A 25,336-nucleotide genomic window follows, 5' to 3' on the forward strand; every position below is an offset into this window, starting at 1 on the left:
ATGTATTCAATAAGCCCACAAAAAATATGAAGACTGAACACCAAAGTTCGGGTGGATATTGAGGGCACAACTTTCAAAATACCGAAAATCGGTAGGTACGGTTCAATGGGGGCGAGGACCTACACTGACAGATTTCAGGTGGAGAGTTATATACCCCCAACGAAGGCTAAACACCAATTTTCAGCCATTTCGGTGTGATAATGAGGCTAAAACCTTCAAAATACCGAAAATCGGGAGGGCTATATGAAGGCGTGGACGTATACCGACAAATTGCAAAGAGAAGTTTTATACCGCTAACGAAGGCTAAATACCAAATGTCAGCAATTTCGGTGTAACAATGAGGCTAAAATCATCAAAATATCGAAAATTGAGAGAAGCCGTTATATAGGGGCTATATCAAATACCCCTTCATACCCTTGCCGAAGAATAAACACCAAATTTCAATCATTTCGGTTGGATATTGTGACTAAAACTTTCAAAATACCGAAAATCGAGATGTACGGTTTTATGGGGGCTATATCAAAACGTGGACCAAACATCCCAGTTTTTTGCCCTCGAGATTGTAAGTCAACAATAAGTGCGTGTACCAAAATTGATGCACCTACGATGACTCCTTCTATTTTTGGCCACACCTAATATGAACTCGCGACAAAGTGCGGCGCTGCTTTGAGCCGATGTATGAAAGCTCGCATTGTAATTGTCAATGGTTATTTTTTTCTTTTTTTGTTTGGCGAAGAAACAGGCATCAATTTGCATCGAACTGCTTCTTCCACAAACAACTTTCATTGGATTTGGGTCTTCTTTGAAGACCCACACGGTCGCTTGCTGTTTTTTCAGGCTCATACGCATAGATCCATGATTCGTCACCTGTGCAACCCAAATGCTGCCGGATAGGGACTTGAGGACCTTCATCTCAGCTTGTCGCAGAGAGCTGTGGCATGCGCAGAAGACTTGAACAAGCTGTCGAATGTAACCCCTAGAATTTTAGGGTTGTTTGTGATCGGAATTCTGCTACCATCGACCATGACATTCAACTCTGTTCTCACCTCTGCCGTCCATGTGGTGAACAGAGTGATCGCAGATTTAGTGGCGGATATTTGTATATTCCCCGCGTGCAAAAAGTGGTAAGATCAGTCAAATGGGAGTTCAACTTTTCCAAAATGACATCTCTATGCCGTCTGGAGAGGCGGAATTCAGGAGAGGTAGAGGTTAAACAATGCCAAAGATATAACCCCGCCTTGGGAAACTTCCTGTTTCACTCTACGGGTCTTAGATTTATAAGTTCTAAATCCTACAAAGGACTGGCGTCCTCACATATAATTTATTATCCAACATTTCAAAAATGGCTGGACTGTTAACGGAAACACCGGCTAAGCATTGTGTACAAAATTTTCTCAATTCTAGATTTATATACAAATCCGAATATTCATACACAAAAACCTTCAACAACTACATCACCAACAAAGAGCACACCAATCGAACTGCCACCAGGGCGTCAATGAACATTTCTGCCATTTGGATAGGAATTTGTTTGAATACAAGAATAAAAATCCCCATTCTAGGGAGGACAATGCATTTTGATATTTACACACTTGTCGCTATTTGCATTTGCAAATGCAGTGCAGGTTGTTTCGTTCTTTTTTCTCTCTGTTTTTTTATTTTCATACGGACAAGAGAATGATTAAAGTTCAACTGCATGCAAATGCAGGGTTGGGAAGTTGCAAGTGATGTACAAGTGATATGACAAAGACTGAGGACTAAACAATTTAGAATCCGTTAATGATTTGATGCACCAAATGTATTTCATATGGAATAAGAAGATAAAAGGATATTATTATATTGTTGTCTCTATAATTCCCATCTATGGATTCACTGCATGTTTGCACATTTAACATATGCAACATGAAAACGACAGAAATTGGCTTGTAATTAGTTATTGTTGTAGGAGTGTGTCGTACACAAACAGAAATACAATTTCATTTTGTTAAAAGTGCATTGTAAACATAATTAAAATATTTATTTTTTTATGGCAAAAACAATTGTAGACACAAACATGGATGAAGTCATGGAGCCTGTTAGAGGATGCGGAGACAAATTAATACAGAAAAATAAAGTTGGTATTCCCATGGAGTAATGTGTTTAAAATACACATGCAGTATACATAAGCTCTGTTCCTTTACGTGCAAGAATCTTCAAGTTTTACCACTTTTTACTCGAAAAGCGTTCCTTTACTGACACCATACAATTCATATGAGAGCAGTTCACAACTTTTGCTACTTTTTCCGGTTTTACCATTTTCAAAAGTAAAGGAACAGACCAATACTTAGTCTTCAGAACAACTGTCTCATAAGCCGAACTAAAAAAAGATTTTCATTCCCCTCTTTTTGTTGCATTATTTTTTTTCAAATTTGAATATCGTGTTTTCGATCTCGTCTTCCACTTGTTGACTCCATCAAAGTCTTGGCCGTCCAGTTCTGCTCAATACGTTTAACTATACTGATGTAGTTTTGTAGCTGATAAAGCACCTGGTTCATACGACGGCGATATTCACCGTGAACATCTAATGACCCGCAGATCCTAAGAATAATTTTTCTCTCACACTGCCTTATATGCTTACGCAAGTACCCATGTTTCGTAACCATTCATTGATATTCTTGATTTGAAACTGCTTACTTAAGCCAAAGTAGCTTCTGTTGGCCAATACTATTCTTCTTCTTTGTTTACAACTGATGTTGCTTGTTGTGTTTATGGCGGTGCCGAGGTAGACGTAGTCTTTAACTACCTCAAAATTATTATAATTTGTTACCAAATTATTTGCTGGTCTCTATAGGAGGATTTGTATGTACCAAAGCCATCAATTTGATGTTTCACTTTTTGGTAGAATTTTCGGACTTCATTCTGGCTCATGTACATCTCCATTTTTTCACATTCCCGCTTTTCTTCTTCCTGCGGAAAAAAACTGGCTTAAGTACAGATGTGTGTTCGTAGTCCACCAAACGACACGGGAGTGAAAAGAGGTTGGAAAGTACTTTTGAGAGCTATACCTTTGCGCGGTGGCTAATACTTTCACTCCACCTTCGGGTGTTTTCATACTCCCCATAAAGAACACGATTTAACCCCCAGGAAAGGGAGATTACTTGTCTCAAAACTACGTTACAGTAGAAGAACGACACTTCTGGTCATGCCATGGGTTCCTTGGGGGAGATCTCTTGTATCCAACTATGGATATTGCGGCTATTTGCATGGTTCAGTTAAATATGTTGTCTTATCTGTTTTAATTGCAACTTACCGATGTACAACTACCGTGTTGTGTCTGTTCGTACTTTATGTGCTATGTTTAATCAGGTCCATATCTTTGCTGCAACAAGGTGGTGGTTCGAGTCTATGTTTGCTACTCGGAACTATCGTACATCCAACTCCCTCGGCGAATGTCTTCCATCTATCACAACGTGATAAATTTGATTTCTTGTTTTTTGGTCTGGAGACCCAATGAGGCCTTATGAATATCGAGATGCTTAAATCAGGTACTGTTAACTACAAAGTTTTTTTGCCGCTGCGAAGTCTTTCAGCCTCTTTCCATTATCAGATGTTTCACTGTGGAGACTGAAATTCCCGACTGTTGGACCAAAGATATTATCCTTTCCAATTTTGGCATTAAAATAGCCTAGAATAATTTTAATGTCATGGGCAGGGCAACGGTCATATGGTTCCTCCAAGCACTCGTAAAATACGACTATGTTCTGGCTTCGGTGGGAGCATGAGCACAAATAAAGGTGATTTTGAAGAATTTTGCTTTTATCCGAATTTCTTTCATTCACTGGGTTGAAGCGGAAGACCAGATGTTTTACCTCCATCCAACTACAAATGCGCAACCAGACTCATGTTTTATATTATGGCAGGTACAATACAGTGCGTCACCTTCAGATCCGATTTTCAAAAATGGTAAATTTTTGATTCGATCGAACCATAATTGTGGCATTTAGAGAATTTTCGTGAAAATGCACCTTTGACCCCATACAAATTAATATGGAAACAAAGAAAATTTTCATATAAAGGTTTTTGGATCTGGATCAAATTGAAAAAGTCTTGGGGTAGGAAATCCAAAAAAAAAAATGATTTTAAATTTTAAATTATTTTATTATATATAGCTTGGAGAAGCTTTTCAGTGTACGCAACAGTAAGCCAGCACAAAAAATAAAATACGATTGCTCACACACAGGTTTTTTTGTACCACGGGTAGAATGCATGAGCGATGCCAACGTAAAGTCAACGAAGCGACAAATGAAACAGAAACAGATGTAAATTAACTTCACATAAAGGTACAGTACACGGAGAACATGAGATGAGAGATGGTTAAAAATTTTCAATAAATTACAATTTATAAATATTGGTCTCAAGTCAAAATATTGTCGACTCCTCTTTATGGGAAAGAAAAGGGCTTCTAGAGCCTTTGCAACTGGCAACACAATAGTGGACATATGTATGTGATTCACTATTAACCTGTCAAGCTGCCAGACTTCAAAAACTACCTGAGAACTGAAGACACCTAAGTATTTATTCGACTTTGGGATTTTCCAATTATTTCAATGTTAGGGCGCATGGCATAACATGACAGTCATGAGGGCCAAATGAATTTGTTATTGGCCTATTATAAAGAACTTAGTTCACCGTCAACATTTCTCACGATGTAGTGTTGTTGTGATCATAAATAATAAAACAGAGTCACAACGGTCAAAATGAAATTCAGTGTCATTGGCCGAATATTTACTTAGTCAGTCAGTGACGATGATGGCGATGGTGATGATGGAGGTGGATGGATATAACGTGCCAGCTATTTCTTTTTGGCTTATTTTGTTTGCCCTTTTATTTTGCGGAACCTTGGTTCCGGTACAATGCACTTGGGGCAATGTCTAAAAGTGTACTTCTACAATGTGAGGGTAACGTGTTGTTGTTGCTTGTTGCAATAACAACAACAATGAGATGCAGATGAGTGGTGTTGTACAACTTTTGTAGAACAACAGGATATGTGTTAAGTGTATCTTTTAATTGGCAAATATAAATGATCTACTTTTTCTGTTCATATGGAGTTTTCCGGTTTTTTGTAGAGGGTTAACATCAAAAATACACGATTAAATATTGCAACCTTTAGTAACAGGTAATTGCAAAGGTTGCATCATATGGTGTTTTGTGAAGAAAAGAAATTCATGGTCAAAGTAATAGAAAAAAAGTAAATGAGGGAATCTTTCACGGAATTCTTATTACCAAAACCCAAAGACATATCAGGAAAAATGTCTAAAATTGTCTTTTCCATTTCAAAAGAATCAAAACAAAATTTTGATACTACATCAATGATTTTTGGTACATAGATTAAGAAAAAAATCAGCATTCCAAATCTGTGTTCGTTACTAACTTTGATTGTTGCGCGCAAAAGATATGACCGTTTTAATTATGATAATTAGAAAAAAATCTAAAAAAAATCGCGGATTAATATAGTTAGCTGTTATATCCTATTATCGTTAACTGAATTCGTAACCTTTGCAATGATGCAAAAAATAATCGCAAAGTCTCAATGGATTCGGGACAAATCAAATTTGTTAAATAATTTCACGTATTTACAAACATATTTTTGATACAATAGCGCTCATACTTACGAAAAATATATAAAAAAAATTATAACAGCATCCAGACATTTTGAGGAATAAAAGGAAACCTAAGTTGTGAAGGTTGAAGCTATAGTATTCATGTTATTTGCAAAAATACGAAGAAAATATTACAAAAAAATTAAAGCCATATTATTCTAATTTTATTTTTTTATGGTTTCATAGGAAAAGTTGGAGAAAAAATGTTTGAGTTCTTCGGCATTTTCGTCAAAATTTCACGCAATAATGATGATATTCGGTTGTAACAAATTTTTCGCTTAAAGTTTTCCTATTGGCGAATATTTTTAGAACATTATATAAAATCACAAGGAATTCCAATTGTGGCATAACGTTAAAATAATGTTATATTGAATATATATAAAGCGTCAACATCATAAGCGCAATAAACTAAATCTTCTGCAACTGCAAAACCCAGAAGTCGCGCACAGATATAAGCTAATGCTTACTGAAAGGCTCCAAGGAAGCACCTCGAACACATGGGAAAATATAGCAGAAACGTGCAGAGAAGCAGCGACCACCGTCATTGGAACTGCAAAGCAAACTCTAAAGCCATGGATAACAACCGAGACTCTCGAGGCAATAAAACACCGTAAGCGCCTACGCAATATATTCCTAAAATCCAAAACAAACGAAGCAAAAACACAGGCCAAAGCTAACTACCGTACCGCCGCAAATACTGTTAAGCGTTTAGCTCGTAGAGACAAACGTTTATATTACAATAAGCTAGCTGAACAAGCAGAACAAGCTTCTAATATTGGCAATATTCGTGGTGTATACGAAACAATTAAGATAATGAGTGGCAACAATATTAGGCCTATTTCAACAATCAAGGATGAAAACGGACAGGAATTAAGCAGCCCTGATGAGCAAATAGATCGCTGGCGTCGGTTTTTCAGCACTGAAAACCCTTCAGATAATGAGACACAGCCATATACATCTACTTCTACATTACGCCGCAACCCGAGGAGAGATGTAAATACAGATCCACCTGCGTATGAAGAAGTATTAAGAGCTCTAAAGTCACTCAAAAATGTAAAGGCAGCTGGTCCGGATAACATACCCTCGGAACTACTCAAGTATGGAGCGGAACCCATTGCGCAAACTATCACCCCAATTATAAGAGACGTGTGGAAGATAAATGTCTTTCCCAACGAATGGAAAAATGGCACAATTGTTACAATCCCAAAAAAAGGTGATTTTACCCAGTGTAAAAATTGGCGAGGAATAACATTGTTAAACGCAATTAGCAAGGTAATGGCACAACTTATACTACAGCGCATATCTCCAGTGCTCGATTCAATTTTACGGAAGGAACAGGGGGGTTTTCGCCCTGGTCGATCGTGTGCAGATCACATCAACTCCTTGCGTATAATTATAGAACAATCTGCTGAATTAAACTCACCTCTCTATCTTTTATTCGTGGATTTCGAGCGAGCTTTTGATACCGTTTACCGAGATGCTATGTGGAACGCCCTTATAAATAAAGGCCTCCCACCTAAAATTGAATCCCTAATCAGGGAACTCTATAGAGACGCCAAAACGTCCGTCCGTTTCAACGGCAAAGAAAGTCTACCCTTCGAAACCAGCAAGGGTGTAAAGCAAGGATGTCTCTTATCCCCCACACTTTTCCTTATACTTCTAGATTCTGTTCTAGAGACAACAAACATCGAGGCCCCCCATGGCATTCGTTGGAATGTAAATGATTTCCATGGCGACATCGATTATGCGGATGACATTTGCTTTTTCGCCCACAACTTCGACCACATCAAAACCAAATTGGAATCGCTTACCCGAAATGCCTCAAAAGGTGGTCTAAAAATAAACACCGCAAAGACAAAGCTTATGAGATTAGGTACAACAAGTCAAACGCCACTCTCAATAAACGGACAAATTATCGAAGACGTAGAACACTTCTGTTACTTAGGTAGCAAGATTACCAAAGACGGCGGATCAGAAGCAGATATCAGCGATCGTATTAACAAAACTAGAAATGCGTTCCGATCACTCAATAAAGTCTGGAGGTGTAGTGCCATATCAATCACAACTAAAATTAGGATATTTAACTGCAGTGTAAAATCTATTCTACTGTATGGTTGTACGACTTGGAGTTTTACGCAAGCGACCACTAGAAAGCTCCAAGTATTTATCAATCGGTGCCTACGCCAACTTCTGAGAATCTTCTGGCCTAATAAAATATCAAATTCGGAACTACTACACCGAACCAATTGTAGCCCTGTCGAGGTAGAAATTCGAAGGAGGAAATGGACTTGGATAGGCCACATCTTTCGGCGACCACACAGTGACATCGCCAGAACAGTTCTAGACTGGAATCCGCAAGGACAACGTAAGAGAGGACTCCCAAGAAACACATGGATCCGTTGTACAAAAAGAGAGCTTGAATCAGCCCATATATCCTGGGGCCAGGCAAAACATCTGGCCAATGATAGAAGGAGATGGAGAGAGCTTGTCGATGCCCTATATATATATATATATATATATATATATATATATATATATATATATATATATATATATATTGAATATTACAACATTTGAGACGCATATAAACCGCCTAATTATGAAAATGACATGATGCGCATCCGATTTTCCAACACAGCGAATCAATCCCTATTATTTGATGTACAGTTTGTCAAATTCTATTTTGCGGCCACGATGTAGCATTTGCTGCATATTAGGGTGCAAAATACATTAAAATGGTCATAATTTCCGCGAAGTTCATTTACTTATATGCGCATCCGATTTCAATAATCACCATAAAAAAATACATTATTCTATGCCGTTTCATTGCGATCCATCAATAACCGTGGATGTAGCATCGCACTAAATTTTTAGAAAAAATCTATTATATCTCTGGATTTACGAGAGTTTTTAAATATCTGTTTTCGCGCAGTTTAAACACGTGTATCGCTCTATTTATTTAAGTAGAACTGACACATCCAAAACGCGTTTTAATATGCGATATTTTCAAAATAATTTTTTGCAAATTTTCGAAATTTGAGGGGTATCATATCCGCCGATCTAGTGGGTGGATTTTTACGCGTCGTGGCTTGTTAGATTCAGAACGAATGACGTTTGTAAATCAAAAAAATAGGTTTTTGAGAAAAATTTACGCACAAAAATTGCGTGTTTGGGCGCAGATTAGTGTGATCCTGTGAGGGCTACACCCTCATGTTATACATTAAAAAATGCGAAATCGCGAGTACTGCAATCAAATAATAAGCTTTTAGGGAAATCCAGCTGCGCGTCCCGATTAGAGCAAAAATTCAAAAAACCCCATTTTTCAGGTTTCAAAATGTCAGCATCCGTTTGAGGTCGATACAGTGGATATATTAAAAAATCATACATTAGAAACTTCAACTCTGAAGTGTACTCTTTAACTTCTCCTTTGAGCGTTAAGCTCTACATTGTGTTGTAAAACCACTAATTGGAAAATCACATAATGAAACTCGATTCCTTCAAAGATTTTTTCCGATTTTTTACATTAAAACGACCACAGCTTCCGCTCAAATTATTATTTTAAGAAACCCCTCTGTGAATCGGGCTAAAACAGTTTATTTTACCGAAATGCGGTGAAAAAGTTATAGTATAGTAATACTGATCGCGAGTTACAATACCCCATACCTCAGTTTCAACATAAGTTAATTTTCTACAAAAAGCTTGATATGGCAAACAGTGTTACCAGAACTTTCGGCAACATGAGGATTAGTCCGATCAATCTTAACGCCAATTTTAATTAATTTGATTAATTAAATCCAAAGAGTGGTATTGAAACATAATCTAGCGGAACGGTTATTCAGCTCATCAGGCATATCAGATTTGAGTGGTACACAAAGATCAAGTTTGGTAACTTCTATTAATACGTTATTAAATATTTATATATGTGAATTGTTTGGGTAACACAGGGGATACCAAGCAACAGCACTGACCGCCTTTAACATGACAAAGCCAGGACATATCTTGCTCCCTCTTTCATATCAAGTGATTCTACACCCGTTAAAGATAGTGAGCTAACAGGTACCGCGGTTAGGCGTTAGGCTAGTAACCTACTCCATCAAAAAGCATAGCATTTAGAAAAGCCAAAGAAAACGAAAAACAAATTCCTCTAAAGTTCACTATCCACGCACACGTTTTAAGGACCATGATCTGCGAATCTGCACCTGGAATGTTCGCACTCTTTATAGAGAAGGTGCAGTTTACGTATTGGCAGATGTACTTGAAAAGTACAAGTCAGATATTACTGCAATACAGGAAACCCGATGGATTCGTAAAGGCGTCACAACAACACGTAAAGGTGACGCACTGTATTATAGCTGTCATGACATAAAGCATGATCTTCACCCCAGTAAATGAAAGACTTGCTACAATTTGGAAAAAAACTATATTTTTCAACATCAGTTATTTTTTGCGCTCATGCTCCCAATGTAGAAGAACCATGTGACCTTTGCCCTGCACATGACATTGAAATTATTCTAGTCGATTTTAATACCAAAATTGGAATTGAGAATATCTTTGGCCCAACAATCGGGAATTCAGTCTCCGCAGTGAAACATCTGACAGTGGTATGAGGCTGATAGACCTCGCAGCGGCAAAAACATGGTAGTTAGCAGTACCAGATTCAAGCATCTCGATATTCATAAGGGCACCTGACTATCTCCAGACCAAAAAACAAGAAATCAAATTGATCACGTTCTGATAATTGGAAGACATTCATCGAGCGTTTTGGATATACGATCGTTCCGAGGAGTAAACATAAACTCTGAGCACCACCTTGTTGTGGCAATTAAACGCAGCAAATAAAGTACGGACAGACACAACACGGAAGTTGGACGTAGGTAAGCTGCAATCACAACAGATAGCCACAGCATATTCCACTCAACTGGCCCAAAAGCACAGCGGCACAGCCTCAAAACCCATACTTGGATACCAGAAACCTTAATCAAGGAACCTATGCACTATATGTAATTTGGACAGGTTTTTAGGCAAAAAGTCAATTTTTGCACTTTTAATAACGCGAGTTTTCTAATTTGATTCGAAGAAAGAACATGTCAAATTCTATGGATGTGCAATTTGTTTTCAAAAATATTCAAAACTCGCGGTATAATTCGAAGTTAAAATCAAAATTTCGAAGACAAAATAAAAAATGTTAAAAAAGATTAAAAGTCAGAGCAGAATTTAAACGCAATTTGTAAGAGTTTGGTAATAATTAAATACAAAGATATGATATTCAGTGGAATTGTGGTGGTGTGTACTTTCTATTTTAAGAAATAATTATCTTCAAAATGTTTGTTACAGCAGAAGAAATCGTCATATAGGATACAACCTAAGAATTATTTTTTTACAAAATTACAGTTTTATATTATAGACTTTTACAAAATTTTCCAACTTTGACCGTAATTCTGCTACCGGGAATATCTTCAGCAAAGGGTTCTGAATCAACTACATAATTACCAAGGTGCGATTTTTTGCGTTTTTTTGAGTTATATCACTTTTTTGAAGGTGACCTCCGTAATTCTGCTACCGGGAATATCTTCAGCAAAGGGTTCTGAATCAACTACATAATTACCAAGGTGCGATTTTTTGCGTTTTTTTGAGTTATATCACTTTTTTGAAGGTGACCTCCTTGCAGAAAAATATATCGAGGCCTTCCCGCGAAAAAGATGTAAGCGACATTTTTTCGATTTTCGTTTTTTTACGGAAATCTATGAAGAATATTGCAACACATCATCTTCCAAATTTGTAGAACTCAGCCATGTACCGTTACGAAATTAGAGCAAAAACAATTTTGATGTAAGCGCCATTTTTGCTTTTTGTGTACATTTGTTTGTGACAGCGAATTGTCGCTTACATCAAATTGCACATTTACATACCATGTCGTTATTCAACTATATTACAAGAAATATGTTTTAATCTTATAATTCTTCGAATAAATACTTGCTATAAAATTAGTGTGCTTTGTTTTTAAATTGTAGATAAGAATTACTCTAAAAATGATTTGTTTCAAATAATTTTTTTTTATGTAACCGCCACTTCTCAAAGTAAAAGCCTGATTGCGTGACAGCGAAAAAGATGTAAGCGACACAAACTACCGTTATATTGAAGATATTCCACAATTTTTTTATTTTTTTCAGTAAATAGGATTTAATAACAGAAGTATACCAAATTTGGATAAACAATTTTGGTTATATCAAAAGTTATTCAATAAAAACCGTCTCCTGTAAAATTAGCTTTTTGTCGCTAACACCTTTTTCGCAGGAAGGGCTCGATATATTTTTTAAATTTTTTGTTTGGTGAAGGAAATATTAAACACAAAAAAGCATCCGATTTGAACTAAAAAGACATTTTCTTTAAAGAAATATTCACCAGGTGTTCTAAAAATGTACAGGCGTGTTGTGGTCAACATTTTTGTTAATTGTAGCCGTAATATGTTCTAAGTAGGGATCACGATTGCGTGATTTATTTGGTCCTTTAAAAAAATAATATTTATAAAGATCTTTTCGCGAATCAATATTTTTAACATATCAACGTTTATAAAAATCTTTTGGCGGATCAGTACTTTAGTTCATTGTAACCATTTTTCTTTTGTTTTATTCGCGTTCTTTGGGTTGGAACGAATAAAATAGGTAAAATGAGAATAGTGGGTAGGAAAAAGAAAAGTTGTTCGTTATATCCGGCGTTCGTTGTAAACGAGTTCGTCTGTAAAATTCTTATTAAAGCCTACTTTTAAATATCATATGTTAAAATATTTGAAACAGTGCTTAAATTCGTCGCTATCGCTTGTGTTTTAAAGCGGGCCTGAAAATCCTAACAAATTGTAAAAAATTCTACTCGCGGGGTAACAATTTTTGTTTGTTATAATCGTGATCGTTTTAAGAAGTTCAATGTATGTACAAATATTAAGAGAAATTCTTTGGAAACATAAAACTTTGTTCGCTATAAACGTAGTTTCTTATAACCGATGTTCGCTATATCCGAATTTTACATTGTAATTCTTTGTTTTATCTTACTTTTACATATAAAGCTATAAAAATGTATAAAAAGCCCACATATCCACCGCTATTAATTTTTGCCTCAAAGACAGGCCAAATTACCTATAGTGCTATGGTATGAACAAGAGTGTCGTGCTGCTACCGCAGAGAAGAAAGCGGTATATAGGGCTACTCGACAATCAATAACAACGCACGAGAGAGGTATCGGGAGAAAAGGGGAGATGTTAAACGTCTTTCCCCTGTAAAAATTTTAAAAAAATTTACCCAAAAGTGAAACATGAAATAGATGGCTTTGATACAGGTACATCCTCCAGTAGAGACGAGCAAGGTAGTTGATTACAGATACCGTAGTGTGCTCAGGATATGGAAATAACAAATTGTTGGTATCCATTTCTAGCGAAGTCGAAGAAGATACAGCAGATTAAATCCCAGAAGATGGTATTGAATATATACCAATCGTCCAAGATGAGGTAAAGACAGTAATAAACCGGCTGAAGAATATTAATGCAGCAGAAGGCGATGGCCTACCAGCCGAGCTGTTTAAAACCGGAATTGGAACACTGACAATGTGTATGCATCAGCTACTTAGCACCATTTTGCAGAAAGAATGCGAGGATTGGAACCTGGGCTTCCTGTGCCCTGCCCACAAGAAAGAACATAAGACTGTGTGCTCTAACTATATGGGTATAAGTCTGCTCCCTATTGCTTATAAAATGTTGTCAGGAATATTGTGTTAAATATTAAAACCTATGGTCAACGAAATAATTGGCCATTCGTACGAAATTTTATAATCTACAACGTCCTTTTTGCATAATTCCCAAAAATCTTATTGTTTTCGATATATGATCAGAAAACCGAAAAAAGTCCCTAAACTTAACCTTTGACCCCGAATAACTTTTTTTGCACACATGTGATCGATAGGGACTTTTAGGATGTTGCTTCTAATGGCTAAACCTAGATCTCCAGAAAAATTCGGCTTTGTGGGAATTCTGCTATTTCAATGTCTATTTTGACTGGGCTATACGTTTGGATCTAGTGAATTTTCTCTTGTTTAAAACTCATAAAAACCTCATTTATAATCCGAATGATATAATATTTTGCACAAATCATATCTTCGGTCCAAGGTTATAAGACAGGCCCATATTTGGTGTTGGCAAACGTTGCCAAAATATATATTTTTTAATTTTTTAAATTAGCTTTATATAACTAGGCGTTTACACACAGACAGTATTGGCAAGACAATAGTAAAGTTACAAACCATTTTCACCAATACATTCATACTTTTCTCTATACATATTTGAAAATTTATAAATGTATTTGTGAAAAAGGTTTGTACTTTTACTATTGTCTTGCCAATACTGGCATTTGTAAACGCAGGGTTAATTCCAATTTTACTTGAGAAAAAACTGTGATTTATCGGAATGGCGCAAACATATATCAAAAGTTTTGATTTAGTCTGATAAATAAGAGCTCCGGTTATAAGTCAGACCCAAATTTTAGATTTGCTTACATAAATTTTTACAGTTTTACATCAGATTTTTTGATTTCAGTTGCGAAAATGTGATTATTTCAGATTGGCGCAACTATGCGTAGCGTATTCAGTTTGAATTAATGTTCGAGATTTATGCGGATAAAATATAAAAACTAACTACGGTCCGCAAACGTTCGTATCATGTAGTTTTTCACCATTGAAATTTGGGTATCATAAAAGTTGTTTATGAAAGACGAAATGTATCGCTATTAACTAGAGTGAAGATGCAAAAACAAATTTCTTTAGCGATTTTTATGAATCTAATACACATGTGTGGGACAGGGGAGACTTCTCTCATATCAAAGAGTGCACCCCGATTCATATTAGCTCAATGATATGGGACCTACTGTTTATCGCCGAGTCCGAACGGCGTGTATAAGACACCACTTGTAGAGAAGTTGTACAAGGCTGAAATACTCAGAAAATGTCGCCAACATTACTGAGGGGTATTTTGCCACCGTTGAAAAGTGAGAGAAGTCTCCCCTGTCCCGCCTGGGATGTTTGTGGAACAATTACAATTACAATACACATGTGTACAAATAAAATAAATAGATTTGGCGAACGCTGAAATATATTTCTATTTTGTAAATGTAATTCTTAAATACTTCCATATTTAAATATTTCAATGGGTTTAGTTGATAAAGATGAGATTTTTTTCAGAATTGGGCAAATATGCGCAAAATATTATGATTGCATATAATGTTGGAGACTCAAACGCATAAATCACCAAAAGTAATTATGGTCCGCAAATTTGAAATTTGAGTTATCTTACAATTTGTCATAAAAATATACATACATGATAGAAGAGACGTACCACCATTATTAAAGAGTGAAGATGCAAAACCAATTTGAAATATTTAAGGTTATAAAAATGTACGGAGAATATGCACAATCAAAAAATATAAGCTTTCGCGAAAATATTTTTTTAATGTTCACCTAATTTTGTAGTATTCGAACATGTAATTTTTTGCTTTCATTATGGTTGGGTTCAATCGCCTGCTTCGTTGGATTGGTTAACCGCAGAAAGTCGCGGAATGTCATAGCGAATGGGGAAAAGGGTCAGGTTATTGTTTACTGTTTTACTTTTTTGAGCAACTTTTGGCCTATGTTTCCCCTATGTGCTCGCCAACTAATCAGGTGCCTTCCTGGCTTTAAACCCCTCACAATACCTCGTCTTTGTTCAATTGGCATTTAACCCAACATATCTACACATCGTGAATCGACTCACAATTTGATATAAAAATGATGTACCGATGACACACCCACTCAAGTAAAATTAATTTTGAAATAAGCGATATATTTAAAAAGTTCTTGGCTTGCAAGTATGTTTGCCATTTTTACTAATTTGAAAGGCTTTTTCACCCTTCCGTCTAAAGGCAAATATTTGTAATTTTAAGAGAACTTTACATTATTACAGCGATTCACTCTCTTTCTTCAAATGTTCATTTGCAAAAAAAGAGAGCTGACAAAAGAGCAACCAAACATGCCTCTGATGAATGAACCCATCTTGGCACATGGCCAATGTGTAATTGTTCATTTTGGGTCTGATTAACGTAAATTTCATTTCGACCACATGTACAACGGTCCCGGCAACATGAAAACGCACACACACACGTGTAGACCAACACACAATATCATAGTACTACTGCCACTAGATTGTTGGTTGGTGTTCCTTGCCATCAGCTGTAATTCCATATAGCCAGACAGAAAGAACTCTGACACACAACAAACCGGCAATGGTTATGGTGGCAGAGCCAATGCAGTACAAACCAAAAAATAACAAGTAGAACCCATAAACATGGCACGATGACATAGGGGCAAAAAGCCGACTTCATGCATTTTTTGGTGTTTTCTTTTCTGCACTTTTTGAAAAGGAAGACCAAACTCTGTCTTTTTCAACAGCCCAGACATGTTTTGACAATCTCAATTAACTTTTGGTAATGACAATTTTTTATGCTTCGCTTCTTATGTACTCATATATTGTATATTACATACATTGTATATGTGTATATGTACATATGTGTGTGTACATAACTAGTCATTTAGTTTGCAAAGGAATCAGTGTCCTGTTACAAGTTTTTCCTTGTAATTGGGCTTTTTCAACAAATTCCGCTTTTGAGATTTCTTTGTGTTGCGCTTTTTTTGTATGTTCCTTTTCATCCCCTTTTCTGATGAATACGAAGATGTACTACACATGTCCATTCATTTTTATCTAGATTTGTAATTGTAAATTTTGTGAACTCAGAGATAATTCCAAGAAATCAGTGATTTGATTTGATTCATCCAATTAAACCACTATTGGATTTGACATAAATTATCTGATTTGAATTAAAAAACTAAAAATGTGATTTATATACATACATAGTATGTACATTCATCACAAATAAGAGACGTCATTAATGGCTTAGGATGATTAGACAAAATTCAGAATTTCTTGGCTTCCATGTGTATCTGACTTACTTAGTTGGCCCCTGACCGAACATTTGTCCTATAAGCTGACTTATGAAAAGAAATCCATTTCTCATATTTTCCTTTCTATTTGTTGCTTTACTTCTCCAATTTGAAAGACCGCACTTTTCGATCTCGTCTTCCACTTGTTTATTCCATCGAAACCTTGGCCTTCCAGTTCTTCGTGTACCGTATTGCGGCTAATTCTTATGACATGGCCTAGCCAACGCAATTGTTGTATCTCGATACGGTTAACCATACTGATGTCGTTGTATAGCAGGTACAGCTCGTGGTTCTTACGACGCACAGTGGTTCAGAAATCGATCTTCCTGGCCAAAACTCCAAATTTTTTGTCGACTGTTAATTTATATTTAAGATTCGAGAGTGAACATATTGAAACGAAAGAAAGCAAAAAATTGGATCAAAATATTGGAAAGTGAGGGCGTGGCGTGCTCCTAAAGAAAATGTTTCCCAATTTTGGAAAATACGTATTTTTTGCAAATTTCTGGGGAAAGAAACCGCTATTTCTCAGAAACTATAACATATATTGTGTTCATTGTTTTTTGTTAGGTAGGTAGGATTGTAATTACCGTAGCGTTTACACGAAGGTTCTAAATTTTAGTTTAGTGGACTAGAACTTTTAGGGAACACGTTGGAAGAAGTTCCGTTCACACAGACTGATACCCGAGAGTGTCCTCTTTCAGACCGTATATATTTTTGTACGAGGCCCGTTTTTCAGTTTAACGCTTTTTTTAAATTTTTTGAAATTACATGGGTAAAAATTTTTGTTTTTTCCATACCGTTTCCCATATACATAAATTATAGCTGGATTTTTTTTACCATATGAGTTTTATAAGAGTTATAATAGTTTTATGAAAACCCAAGAAGTATTTTTTCAATTTTGGAAAAAAACTTTTTTTTTTTTTTTTGAAAAAAAAAATGAAAAAATTTTAGAAAAAAAATTTTCCAAAAAAAATTGCCTTTTTGTATTTATGTCGTTTTTATTGGGGTTTGACCATTCCTAAATAGTTAGAACATATGAAAAACTCAAAAACACTCATATTTTGATGCAATATATGAAAAAACTCAAGTTTTTAACTTTGAACTTGAATTTCTCTACAACAAAGCTTAAAATGTTATCTGTCGAAGAAAAAAAAACATTTTTCCAAAAAAAATTCATTTTTTGGTATAATGTATCTGTCGAACAAAAAAAGAATTATGAGTTTTGACCAGGAAAAAACGATTCTGAACCACTATGCGACGTCGAAATTCAACGTCAACGCATATTGGCATTGCGAGTCGATACCATTAACTTTATCTTTTCGCCGTTTAAGGCCCACTTTAGCAGATTGTCCTTCGACCTTCTTAAAGGTATGAGTTATTTCCTTTACTGTTCGACCCATGATATCAATATCGCCAGCATAAGCAAGTAAGATTTGGCTATTGGTGTATATGGTGCCATTTCTTTTGACATTTACATCTCGTATAACCTTTTCCAGCAGAATCAAATCAACCTCTGGTCGTTCTAGAATCATTCTTCAATACATGCATATGTACAATCGAAGGCTTTTTTCCTTCATGATTTATAATGTTTTTCAGCGAAACAATCGTAGCATGTTGGTTGGATGGGTATAGGCTTTAGTAGTTCGCACAATATCCCTGGCACTATCTTGTAAGTAATAGAAAACAGACTTATGCCCCTGTAGTTAGAGCATACAGTCTTATCTCCTTTCTTGTGGACGGTTCCAATCGACGGGTGCGCGTTCTTCCTGCCAGATTGTGGTAACTAGCTGCATGCACCTCATCAGGCATCCTGTTTTGAACAGCTCGGCTAGTAGGTCATCGACTCCTGCTGTCTTATTATTCTTCAGCTTCAGCAATTTTCACTAGGATATTTTAATAAATGCGACCCTTGCTTTGATTCAAAAATACATGGGCAGACGGACGGACATGCATACATCGACTCAAAAAGTGATTTTATGTATATGCCTAAAAGGAACTATGGAAAGACAATACTCTCGTTAAAATCACCGGGTACACGTTTCTACCTCCATATTGTGCCAACTAGGTACACTTTATCAGTGTATCGCATTCAGTTTTGAACAGCTCGGTTGGGAAACGATAGGTTTTTGTGGTCCTATTATTCTTCTGCGGGACCCAACTGGGTAGTGGTAAACACGTTAGGACTCCCCAAATCAGATGCAGTTCTAAGTGGTGCAGTGGTCCCATTAATTTTCCGGTACCTCCTCCGCAAAAGTCCAACAACAGGCTACGATATCATAATTCTTTTGCTAGAGGAAGGAAAAATATTGGCCGAAAATAACGGCTACTTCAAAAACATATTTTGTCACTACAAAACTGCTGTTTACTTTTTAAATTAGCATCTGTTCATAGGACATTTAAGCCCTTCACTTACCGTCTTTTGTACAGTTGAGGGTATTTAGCTGTCGGCAAAGGCGACTGATTCTTTTTACTTGCTGTTTAGTTGCGTTCTCAAAATACTTTCTTGGTGTTACTAGTCTTCCTTTTCTGTGGACTATACATCGAGTCATAATAAGAATCATCAATGGTAGCAGAAACAGGATACCTGCCAGTGAAGTATAAACTTCCAGCCGAAGGTGTTTACGTGGTTCTTGTATGTTGTATGCAGCAACTTACTTAATAAGGCCTATCTCTCTCTCTCTCTTGTTGGTACGAATGTCCTGTTTTAAACCATTAGAACGTTCATTCAGTCCATTTTACATCATTCCGAACGACGACCTGTGATTTCATGTCAAACCAGAAAATTTTTGTTCTTCTAACATTTCATTTAGAATTCAGTAATTTATGGATATTTGTAATATTATACTCATCCACACACACATATACCCTAGTGTGCAAACAAAATCCCCAGGTGTTGTGTTTGACTTCGGTTATCCAAACAGATTTGTTTGGCTTCTAAACTATTCTCCGTTTCGATTTATGCTAATGCAAGCATTGGTTTAGTCAAAAGGATAACGAAGCCATACACTAAAGTCAATGTTTAAGGAGATAAATATCTGTCATCACATAGAAACATACATATTTACATTCTCGTGTTTGTATAATAAGTGAGCAAATATTTCCATTGCACACCATGAGGACATTTACACATTTTTAACTTTGCTAAGTTAAATAATCACTATCGGTGTAGAATTACATAGAGCGTCTCCTTCTTTTGAAATTATGAACAATTTAAATTTTCCATGGCCATATTCTGTTTAGCTTCAATAAATAAATGGAGGTATCAATGGTGTGTATGAGTATTATTAATACGATACGGTTATTAACAGTACGTATACGTTATGGATACTTTGTTCAAATGTATAAAATCTATTTGACCAAATAGAGAACGTAATAGTCCAGTCAAAATAGACATTGAAATAGCAAAAATTCCCAGAAAGTTGAAATTTAATGGGAGAGCTAGGGTTTGCCATTAGAAGCGACGTCTTAAAAGTCCCCATTGATCCTATGGGTGCAAAAATAGTTATTCGGGGTCAAAGATCAACAATTTAGGAATTTTGTAGGTTTTCGGAATTTTTCTTGAAAACGGTGGGTGTAATAAAAAATGGCTAAAGCAAATATTGTAGACAGAAAAATTCTCTACAAGTTTGGTCTGTATAATTTTATCCTAGAAGGAACCATTCTGGAGATATAGCGGTTCTAAAAAACACATCATTTATATGCACTTATTAGTTAAATATGCACATATTCAGGTGAAACGGCTAAAACAACCGGAGCAACCGGATATGTCACCCCAAAAATATATGTTTCCTTGAAGAGCGAAATTATACCTACTATCTTTAAAAAAATCCAACACAATCGGAGCGTGTTTAGTAGAGTTATTCCATGTTAGAGTCATTTTATGCAAAAATACCCCCATTTATCCCACATGGGAATTTTTGCCAAAAGGTAGGGTTTGTGGCGCTGATTACGGAAATGTATAATTTTTATGGGCGGCGGTTCCGGTACGCCGGTTATTTGACCCGAAAGGCCAGATTTAAAACCGGGTTAGACCCGGTGCTACTGAACCCATTACTGCAAAGTGGGTATCATTTGTAGGCTTATGGAAATACCTGGCACATGGCGTTATTATTTTAACCGGTCCGCCTCATGATGTTCTTATGCAGCTTACTACTTCACATGTGTAATTTGACACTTATATCACGATATCTCAAGAATGGTGGTTCCTACTGAAAAATCATAAAAATCATTCTTGTAGAAAATTAAAATTAAATTAATTAAGCCTACAACTTTTACTTTAGTCGATTTGTGATTGGTCTTACCGTTTTTGAGTAAAATCAAAAAACTGAATAAGGCCTCCAAAAATGGCCTTTGACCCTGAATAACTTTGTTTGCAGACATGGGATCAATGGGGACTTTTAGGATGTTACTTCTAATGGTAAACCCTAGATTTTCGCTAAAATTCAGCTCTAGGGGAATTTTTGCTATTCCCCCCTTATACGCAAGTCCATTTTGACTGGACTATAAGATTTACAATGCTTTAGATTTTTTTTATTCCCAAATATTTCTCCAGTGTGTCATTAGTTGACAATTGTTATACACTCAGCCTTTAGGTATAAACACTTTGATACGACCAAAAATGTTCCTCATCGAAATAATGGTTATTTGGAGTCGATTTAGCTATGCCCGTCCGTCTGTCTGTATGTATGTCTGGCACCTCCCCCACAAATGTTCAAAATCGTTCGCTATGACGATACACGCAAAAAAAACATATTTTTCGCTTTTGTTGGAATAACAATATCTATTTTTGTTTCAACAGATCATTTGTTTTGTTCAAGCATTGCTATTGTCAGCCCAGAAAACCTGTTACTGAATTTTTTGATTTGATTATATATAATTCTCATCTACACTTTCCACATAACTTTGGTATAAATGTCACGTTTAATATTATGAGTATTGACAAAAACACCACACATGGACAGGTTTTGCCAGGTTTACTTAAAAAGACAACAAACACCTCAACATAAGGAACATAATAAAACCATAACAAAATATGAAAAGAAAACACAAATTATAACCAAAAACAACACTTCTCAGATTGTGGTGTAACTCAACACAAAGAAAAACGTGAAAGAAGAAACAAATAAAAACAAGATTCTCATGGAGCACATACACAAAAAAAGAACAAAGATAAAAGAAACAAACAACGATAAGAGCAACTCATACAAACAAAACTCACTAAAATTGTTTTTTCACCACAGCATCGAATACCGAGAGAAGAGAATAAAATTGTAGAAGAAAAGAAAATAATATGGTCCATTTGACAAAAACTATTGTTGGATATGACAAACACAATTGTTGTAATTGACAAAAAACTATTGTTGGAGTCAGAATACAACATACGGAATCTAACAATACCTTTACAATACATATTTTGCTCTTCGAATATTGTTGGATCAATCATATTTTTTCTCTGCGTGTACGCACGATAACTCTCAAAGGGATTAACCGAATTGTTCCCAACTAAGAATGTAAAAATACTACTTCCTCTCTGCAGGTTCGATATGGACTATATCGAACCACTTCTTCGGGTGCCTCCCACACACATTTTGGAAAGAGTGCCGTTTAAGAATTCGTCTCGGATCGTTTTGAATTTTTTTGCAACATTTTCTCTTTGTGGCCCTTGTTATCACGTTATTTATTTTTAGGGGTCAAAGTTCTTTCTTCTTGAAAAATTGGCAAAAAAAAAAAACTCTTAGATACGTTAGAGGTATTGTGTTCACGTATTTGTATTATGTCCGGGGCTGAGTGTATATCTCTGACGGCACATTTGACTGATATTTTCTTATTTGTTATATCTAACACCACAATTTGGAGGGGTTACTTTGCCAATCAAATCATGTTGAAATCGAAATTTTGGTGCTAGACAATTCTCGACGATATACAACGATCTAGCTATGTCTGTCCAAGACGGAATTTTGGATCTGTCGTCACGAAATTTATAATGAATTTAGGATTCCAACCAGAATAGACACCAAACTGGACCAAAAACGAAATGTTGACCTAATTTTTCCATCTCTCTGCAGATCAAAAAAAATGATAACATTTAAAAGAGGTTAGAGTCTGAAACATAAAAGAAGCTTACAATCCAGTTATCATCATTTTTTGAGTTTTTTTTCTACAGCTTCTAATTTATCTTGTGTCAAATTTTGGCGTTGATATCTCTAAAACCTACCGAGTTACAGCTCATTTACTACGAGTTTGACATAATTCAACAAAAACGTTTTACAGCGTTTTATTTGAGTTTATGAAGCACTAAAACACTTAAAATCATGCTTGATCTTGCACAGAAGTTTAGCACTAATATCTGGCTAGCTGTTTGCAAAATAGGGTCCAAGTAGTTATTTATTTATTAATTTATTTATTTTTTTTTTTTTGGGAATAATCTGTTTAAGTTGGGACGTCTAATTTTGGTCGCCAACTTAAAACACATTTTCTCGAAACTAGATGTGCCACTCTTGGAGTAAATGAGCGATATGATGAACAGATAATTTTTAGAGGGTATTTTTTACCATCTTTTGTGCCAAAAATGTCCAATTTTATGCTGTCAGGCCTATCAGCGATAAAAATTTTATAAGGAACGGAATAAATTGACCTTTGCAATTATGTTAGTGTATGTGGCCATGTAGTGGAGCTATTGCATTAAATATAAGAGACTATCTCTATTGTATTTGTTTGTATCACTCGAGAGGTCGTAATTATAGTTGCATTCCATTGGGTAGTACCAGAAGGAATAACCGGTATTATAATGCGCAAAGGTTGGACCAATGTCAATTTCGATAGTTATCGTGCCCATCAGGCACTTTGGTTTGGCACAGTGACTTTTTTACACCTTTTGGACTAATATGTCAGGAAGAATGGATTTGCTCACGAATCGCTTTAAATAGGACCACAAGATGTACTTTCGGTAAAAAATTGCACACGATACTCGAACAGCCCTGTAACTGAACTTAACCAAAAATTGTGAACTTTTGTGAGGGAGGTACCCGAAAATATTTTCCAAGTTGAAAATTTGAAACTTTCGGACAAATCGAATACTTAATTTGTAAGTAATCGAGCTCAACAGTCATATTATTTGGTGCCGGCAGGTTTATTAAGAGCTTATGAGACATCGTATCAGGAAGACTTACCCTTAAAAATAGTACTGTCTTAAAAGGAACCTCGAGCATAACATGCTGTAAAAACTGCACTTGTGCCAAAAATTTTGAAATTTTTTGTGTGGGAGTGAGCTTATTTCAAGTTCATCTACGTCTGGAAGAAATATTACGGTTAGTGTTTTCGAGAGTTATCGTGTGCACCACTTTAGCGGAAAAAATTTGAACTTTTTTGGGGGAGGTACTTGAAAGTGTGGACCGGTATAGCCCACCTTTCTAAGTTTGAACAAAAATTAAACGAAGTCCAAAGTTTGCATCATATCGGTTGACTCCAAATTGTCTGAAACGGATTTTGTCCACATGTTTGGGGTAAAATACATCGGGGGTTATTCGGAATAACCGCCATTAATCCGTTGAGACCCTTTTTTGATCGTGTCAAAGAGTATGCACTGGCATTAGCTTAAAGGCTGGGCTGTGTATACAACAAGTAAAAACCTCCACCACTAACCGCATTGAAGTAAATATGAACAAATAGTAACTACTAAGATCTTCATCTAAGATAAGTCTAATTCCTTGGAGGATAATAATATTTTAACTGATGATAATCACTTTATACTGCAATCTTCTTTTTAGATTTAATAGTCATGGATCTTAAAGCCTTCAGAGCAGCCTGACTATCCACGTAAACCGTGACTATCCTATTTGCAAGGTCTGTCATTCCTACTAGTAGTCCTAAGGCTTTCAGCACTGAAAAGACTTCTTTCTACCTGTAAAACACTACAGTTGTCGTTAAGTTTGTACGAACGTCTGATGTTTAGTTCTTCACAATACACATCAGATCCTGTGCCTTCTTACATCTTCGACCCATCAGTGTAGATGTATAGGCTATCGGGAAGTGGCCTTCCCTGCTTCCACTACGTTGTACTGTTGTTAGTGAGAGGCTTAAGTGTATGAAGATGGACGAAGAGATGTACGGACAGACATGGCAAAACCAACTTCGAACGCGGAGGGATGTCGAGCGGCATGTTACAAACTTTTGGCCCAAAACCAAACATTTGGCTTATTATACCTTCCCACGTGGTGTTGATGGGTATAATAATTACTCTGATCCGTGTTTTATCGGGTTAATCGCGATGTGAAATACTGATTATGTTTTCAAATTCCCACAAAAAATAGGACAGTTATAAAATTGCAATTATTTCATATTTATATTCAATGCATGTACAAAGTTGTCACATAAATACACCCAAGAAAAATTTGCTCATGCAACCAATTTTCCAGACGTGTAAAATAATAAATATGAAATAATTAAAATTATGTAAGGAAGTTGGTGGTAGTGGAGTAAAAAACATTTTCACAAAATGTTAATATCAGACAGTGTGATATGTGAAAATATAAGACCTATTTATATACAACTATCTCAAGAGCAATTGATCTGTGTCTAGTTATACAGTTATATAGGTTTCCACATTCCCTCAAACGCCTTATTCAGTACAATTTTCCTTACATTGATTTTCATAAAGACCTCTAAACCGATTCTGTAACTACACGCAG

This window comes from Musca autumnalis, unplaced genomic scaffold (genome assembly GCF_047663935.1).
Source record: "Musca autumnalis isolate F117 unplaced genomic scaffold, ASM4766393v1 scaffold_1, whole genome shotgun sequence".
Taxonomy (NCBI): Eukaryota; Metazoa; Arthropoda; class Insecta; order Diptera; family Muscidae; genus Musca; species Musca autumnalis.